The sequence below is a fragment of the Octodon degus genome, unplaced genomic scaffold (assembly GCF_000260255.1).
Source record: "Octodon degus isolate 3935 unplaced genomic scaffold, OctDeg1.0 scaffold00198, whole genome shotgun sequence".
NCBI lineage: Eukaryota > Metazoa > Chordata > Mammalia > Rodentia > Octodontidae > Octodon > Octodon degus.
Window position 1 is genome coordinate 4,320,756 of NW_004524774.1, and position 6,840 is coordinate 4,327,595.

Genomic DNA, 6,840 nt, shown 5'->3' on the forward strand with positions numbered 1-6,840 from the left:
GTACATTAATATGGCTTTACTTTTTACACCTCCTTTTTATACATTTCTGCTGGATGGTTACAACCAAGATAAAGCAAGACCTATATAACAAGAAATGTAACTTCTGTATCTAAAAAGGTCAGTCAAATCCCCTCAGCATTTACCCTGAAAACCTGTTTCACAGTTTGCAGATCGTTTGTCAATGTCAGTCATGCGAATGAGTCATGGTCATTGCTTGACCAATTTGCTCTGTGTGAAAGGCTGAGAGAATATTTTCTCTCCATGTGACTCTCCTTAGGAACACTATACATCATAGATCACTTTCTTCTGTGGTTCCATAATCTCCTTGATCAGAAAATTTGTGACACAACTGAATTGCAGGATGTTATAGCACAAGTTCTCCTATATCCTGAGTCCTCACTGACCTTGAAAGGCTAGGGGCAAAATGTAGGCTGTCCTTGCAGGCCTTCTTTTTCTGTAACTTTTTGTCTGCAAACTTAATTTTTTAGCCCTCCAGAAGAGAAGCTTAATGATATTATTACCCTATAACATAGGCAGTTGAGCTAATCTTCACTATCTATCTGAATATCAAAAATATCAGACATAACATGGAACAGGTATTTTCCATCAAGTATTGATACATTAAACTTTAAATACCTACAGAATGTGAAAAAAGATAAAAGGATAAAAAATATTTTTTAAAATAGGAATAAACAATTGCATATATTTCCACTGAAATTTACAAATCTAACCATATACACCATTGTAGCGGGACAGTCCTATGACATTTTTTTCTTGTCTCTTGTTACGGTTATTACCCTTTTTTAAAAAAACAAACATATACTTGAGAGACAGTATAGCAGCAATTGGTATGTCATGGCAAGCAGTACATATTTACAAGACCAGAATGATAGGCATTCCAAGCTTTACCCCAATATTACACTTTGCTATCTTCAGTGCAGTTGTTTAGTTCACAGGTATCAGCATATATAGTTAGTTAGGATGAGAATCCTACAAATTAACTGCTAGTTTCAAAAACATGCTGAAGATTCTCAGGACCATTTCCCTAACCATCTTGTACATACAAGATGGTTTTGCATACATGATGTTTCTAGGTTTTCTCCCTGCCCTCTCTTCATTGTTTAATTGTTACATACTCACTTTCCTTTTACTTGTGTTATACCTTTCTATTTTTTTCTTATTTTGCATTCTAACACTAGGGAGAGATATGATATTTACACATATGGGTCTGGTTTATTTCATTAATGAATGTATCTTCCAGTGCCACCAACTTAAATATAAACGCTTCAAGTTTATCAATCTTTATACCTGAGTAATACTCCATTCTATAAAAATATCACATTTTTTCATCCATTATTCAGGTGACAGGCATGTTGGTTGTTTGCAAGATTTGGCTATCAGAAATTGTTCTGCTACAAACATAGGTGTGCATATATCACTGTGATTTGACGTTTTATTTTCCTCTGGGAAAATTCCCACTAGGGAGATAGCTGGCTTGAATGGGATTTCCAGTCCAACTTTTCTAAAGACTCTCCACACTGATTTCCATAATGGTTGCACCAGTCTACATTCCCACAAGCAGTGGAGAAGGGTTCCTTTTTCCCCATAGCCTCTCCAACATTTGTTGTTGGTTGATTTCTTTATGATAGCCATTCTTTCTGGGGTGAGATGGTATCTCAATGTTGTTTTAATTTGCATTTCTCGGATGACTAGTGATGTGGAGCATTTTTTCATATATTTATTCGCTTCTTTAATTTCTTCCTCTGAGAAGTGTGTGTTCATCTTGGATGCCCATTTCTGTATTTGGTCTTTAAATTTTGGGGCCGTGAGCATTTTTATTTCTTTATAAATTCTGGAAAGCAGAACTTTTTCTGAGTGCTTATTAGTCAAGATATTTTTTGAAATTTGTGGGTTGTCTTTTCACTTTGTTAGTAATTTCTTTTGAGTTGTAAAACCTTCTCAACAAGGGTAGTCACAGTTGTTAATTCTTTCAAATATTACCCATGTGATTTAATTAAGGCATCTTGACAGCAAGTGTTCTCAGAAATTTCAAATATGTGCATAGAGACCAGTACTGTCCGGGGTATTAAAGTTTTCCTTCCTAAGTAACTACAAAGTTTCATGCACAGTGTGGGATGAGGCTTCAAAATGTTTAACTGAAACTCTTTTCTGGAGTCTGGAAAGGCTGTAGGACACTAATAAGCTCTGACCTTCCTTAGTCCTTAGTTCACAGACATGAAGCTTCTTGAGGTTCCCGTCCAACCATTTAAGAAATTAGGAGGAATCTTAGTGGTCTGTGTAACACATCAGAGCTATTGATCTGTGGGCCCTTTGCACATAGGGATGGAGCATTCTTGGTTCCATTTAAAAACTTCAGCAGACTCTGGACAGCCTGCAGGACCATGGCATGCTCAGGGCCCAGGCATGGAGCTTCTGTGGGGGACCATACAGATCCAACATTTTTAGAAATTAGAAAGATTCTGAGTGCCCTGTAGGATGCAGGAAAGCTTCAATTTGTGGGCCCTCCGCAATCAGGCATGGAGCTTTCCTGATTCCATTTAAGAACTTTTGCATACTCTGGTTGACCAATGTGATTCTATCTGGATAATTATTGGGAGTTTCAAAAATGCCAAATCACAGGAGCAAAGAGCAATCTCAATCCTTTAGCCAAGCCGGAAGAAATCTGGGAGACAAAAACATACAAGAACTTGGAAATCACACACCTGAAATTTCTGAAATGATAGCAGGTGAAGTAAAGAAACAAGACCATCAGGCTATAGAACAAATGAGATCAGAAATAAACTCTCAAGTTTGAAAAAATGGCAGTAGTCATGAAAGAATTGCTCAGCACAGCTAAAGAAGACTTAGATAAAAGTAAAGAAGAGAATAGAAGAATGATGGAAATACTGAATGAACGATATTGGAAAAATTTGAAAACTATAAAACATATTCAAAGAGTTATCAAGGAAATTAAGAACTCCACTGAAAGCTGGCAAAACTACTTGAGTTAAACTGAAGACAGACTTGCAGATCTTGAAGAAAGTAGTGAATATGAAAGGAATGATCTTTTGATAATAATGAGGAACCAGGTAATTACAGTTCAGCAGCTACAAGATGATGCAAGGAAAAATAATGTGAGAATATTAGATGTCAAAGAAGCAGTGAGAAACAGCACAAATGACATAAATAGGCTATTTGGAGAAATAGTAGCAGAAATTTTTCAACCCTGACAAAAGAACCTGACACACCTTAAGGCATATAGAGCTACAAACAGTCATAATCACAAGAAATCTACACTTAGACACATAATGGAAACATCTCAGAAATTCAGCAAATGAGTAGATTATTAAAAGTTACTAGAGGGATAAAAACAGATCGCATACAAGGGAATGCCCCTCAGAATCACAGCACATTTCTCAACACAAATCACCACATCAAGAAGGGTTTGCAGTGAAGTATTTCAGGTTTTGAAAGAATATAACTTCCTTCCCAGATTGATGTGCCCTACAAAATTATCTATTAAATTCAATGGCAAAATAAGATACTTCCATAACAAAGAAAACCTGAAGAAATTCATGACAACCAAACCAACCCTACAAAGCATACTAACAGTTATTCTAGAAGGAGCCAGAAGTGATCACAGCTTTAAGACAACAGAAAGGAAACACCAAAGACAGCAAGTAATTAAAAATGGGAAAAATTATGGAGTCTATAAGAGGAAAATAACATGACAAAGTAAGGCAATATGAATCAGTTATAACCATCAGTGCAAATGGCTTCAACGCACCAATCAAAATAAATAGACTAGCAGAGTATATTAAGAAACAAAATTAAACAATATGCTGCACACAAGAAGCACATTTAACACAAAAGGAAATTCACAGACTAAAAATCAAAGGCAAACAATGCTCCCTGCCACAGGAAATCAGACAAAGCAGGGGTAGCTATCATGGTAGCTGAAAATATCAACTTCAAACCAAAAAACATTCAAACAGATAAAGAAGGTACTACATACTTATTAACAGACACTTTCAAAAAGAAGATATAACATTTATTAATATATGTGCACTAAATGTAGGAGCACCCACCTACATAAGAAAAATATCAAGAGACATAAAAAATCAAACGAGCAATGACACAATAGTAATGGGGAACTTTACCACACCACTGTCACAAAGAGATAGATGAACAAGGCAGTAAATAAGCAAAGAAATAACAGAACTAAACCAAATTTTTGAAGAAATTGACGTGGTAAACTTTGACAGAGTTTTTTCCCTCAGCAACAATACAATAGTCATTCTTCTCAGCTGAATGTGGAACAGTCTCCAAAATACACCATGTACCAGCACACAGAGCATTCTTAAGTAAATACAATGGAATTGAAATTATCCCATGTAGACTATCTGACCATAGTGGAATAAAACTTGAATCTAAAGGCAAAAGAAACTACAAAAACATCATAAACATGTGGAAATTAAATAACAACCTCCTAAACATCCAGTGGGTCACAGATAAAGTTAAAGAAGAAATTAAAAAAAAATTACAATCAAACAAACCTGCAGAAAAAGTCTACAGAAACCTGTGGGATGCAATGAAAGCTGTTATAAGACGAAAATAGTGCTAAATACATGCATTAGAAAACAGAAAAAAACCCAAATAAATGATCTTATCCTGCTCCTCGAAAAAGAATAGCAAGTCAAGCCTAAAGCCCACTGGAATGTAAAAGGATTAGAGCAGAATGTAATGCTTTTTAGACAAAGAAAACAATACAAAGAAAAAATGAATCAAGGAGTTAGTTATTGCAAAAAATAAATAAGTGTGATAAGCCCATAGCCAACCTCATCAAAAAAGAAAATACCCAAATTCTTGTATTAAAAGATGAAAATGATGGAGCACTAGAAGTGAGAAGGGAGAACGGTGCTTACCTGGTAGGAATCATCATGAGGGAGTATATTTCTATTCGCATGGGGCAGACAGGTGTCCAGATCTGCAATGCCTGCTGAAAATCATACTGCATTGAACAAGGAATCCAGCCTGATGGTCAAATGCCTAATGACAAAACCATTGGTGGGGATGACTCACTCAACACATTTCTCAGTGAGACTGGGGTTGGTAGGCACATACCCAAAGCAATATTTCTGGACCTGGAGCCCACGGTGGTGGGTGAAGTGCTCATAGGATGTTACCGACAGCTCTTCCACCCAGAGCAGCTGATCACAGGGAAGGAAGATGCAGCTAATAATTATGCCAGAGGCCATTACACCATCGGCAAGGAGATTGTGGACCTGGTCCTGGACTGTCTCCACAAGCTGGCAGATCTGAGCACAGGCCTGCACGGCTTCTTCATATTCCACAGTTTTGGAGGTAGCACCAGCTCTGCATTTGCATCTCTGCTCATGGAGAAGCTCTCAGTGGACTCCAGCAAGAAATCCAAACTGGAGTTTGCGATTTACCCAGCTGTCCAGGAGTACACAGCCATCATGGAACCCTACAACTCCCTCCTTACCATGCACATGACCCTGTAACACTCAGACTATGCCTTCATGGCGAACAATAAAGTAATCTATGACATCTGTCAGCACTACCTCGACATAGAGCGTGCCACCTATACCAACCTCAATTGTCTGATCAGACAGATTGTGTCCTCTAAAATGGCCTTTCTGTGTTTCGACAGGGCCCTGAATGTGGACTTGACAGAGTTCCACACCAACCTGGCACAGTAACCCCACTTCCACTTCGCCCTGGCCACCTATGCCACAGTCATCTCCGCCAAAAAGGCCTACCACGAGCAGCTGGCTGTGGATGAGATCACCAATGCCTGTTTTGAACTAGCCAATCAGATGGTCAAGTGTGACCCTCGCTATGGAAAGTACATGGCCTGCTGCATGTTATACAAGGGAGATGTGGTTCCCAAAGTTGTCAATGCTGCCATCGCCATCATCAAGACCAAGTGCACCATCCAGTTTATGGACTAGTGTCCAAGTGAATTCAAGGTGGGTATTAACTACCAGGCCCTAATTGTGGTCCCAGGGGGAAAACTGGCCAATGTGCGGTAGGTGATGAAGACGCTAAGCAAACACCACTGCCATCACTGAGGTCTGGACCAGCCTGGACCACAAGTCCAATTTCATGTATTCCAAGCAAGCCTTTGTGTAGTAGTACATTGGAGAAGGCATGGAGGAAGGGGAGTTCTCCAAGGCCCAAGAGGATCTGGCTGCACAGGAGAAAGATTATGAAGAGGAGAGCATGGATTCCATGGAAGCAGAGGCTGAAGAAGGAGAAGAATACTGAATAGGCATGAGAAGCTGGCAACTCTTCTTTAACTTTCCACTCACATGCAATATTTACCATTACAGTATGAACCCATTAAAGTTCATGTATTGAAGCATTAAAAAAAGAATGAATACGTTGAAATCACTACAGACCCTAGAGAAATTCAGAAGATCATTAATCCCTGCTTTCAGAATCTTTATTTTCACAGGATGGAAAACACAGAGGAAATGGGCAGGTTCTGAGATGCATATGAAATGTGAAAGCTGAGTCAAGAAGATATACCAACTCTGAACAACTCAATTTTACAAGACGTTTAGAAAAGATCTGATGCCATCTTTGCCCAAACTCTTCAATTGAAAGGAAAGCAATTCTGCCAAACTCATTCTTGGAAGCAAGTATTACTCTGATTCCAAAGAAGAGTAAGAACCAACTAAAAGAACTACACGTCATTCTCTCTAATGAATATAGATGTACAAATCCCCAATGAAATACTAACAAACAGAATGCAGCAAATCATCAAGATTCAACATCATGACCAAGTGATTCATTCCAGGAATGCACGGATCA

The 6,840-nt window shown here is 38.3% G+C and overlaps 1 pseudogene; it reads left to right on the forward strand.

Moving 5' to 3' along the window:
* The first annotated feature begins 4,940 nt into the window (after window positions 1–4,940).
* On the forward strand, window positions 4,941–6,291 carry LOC101579125 (annotated as a pseudogene).
* The last annotated feature ends 549 nt before the right edge of the window (window positions 6,292–6,840 follow it).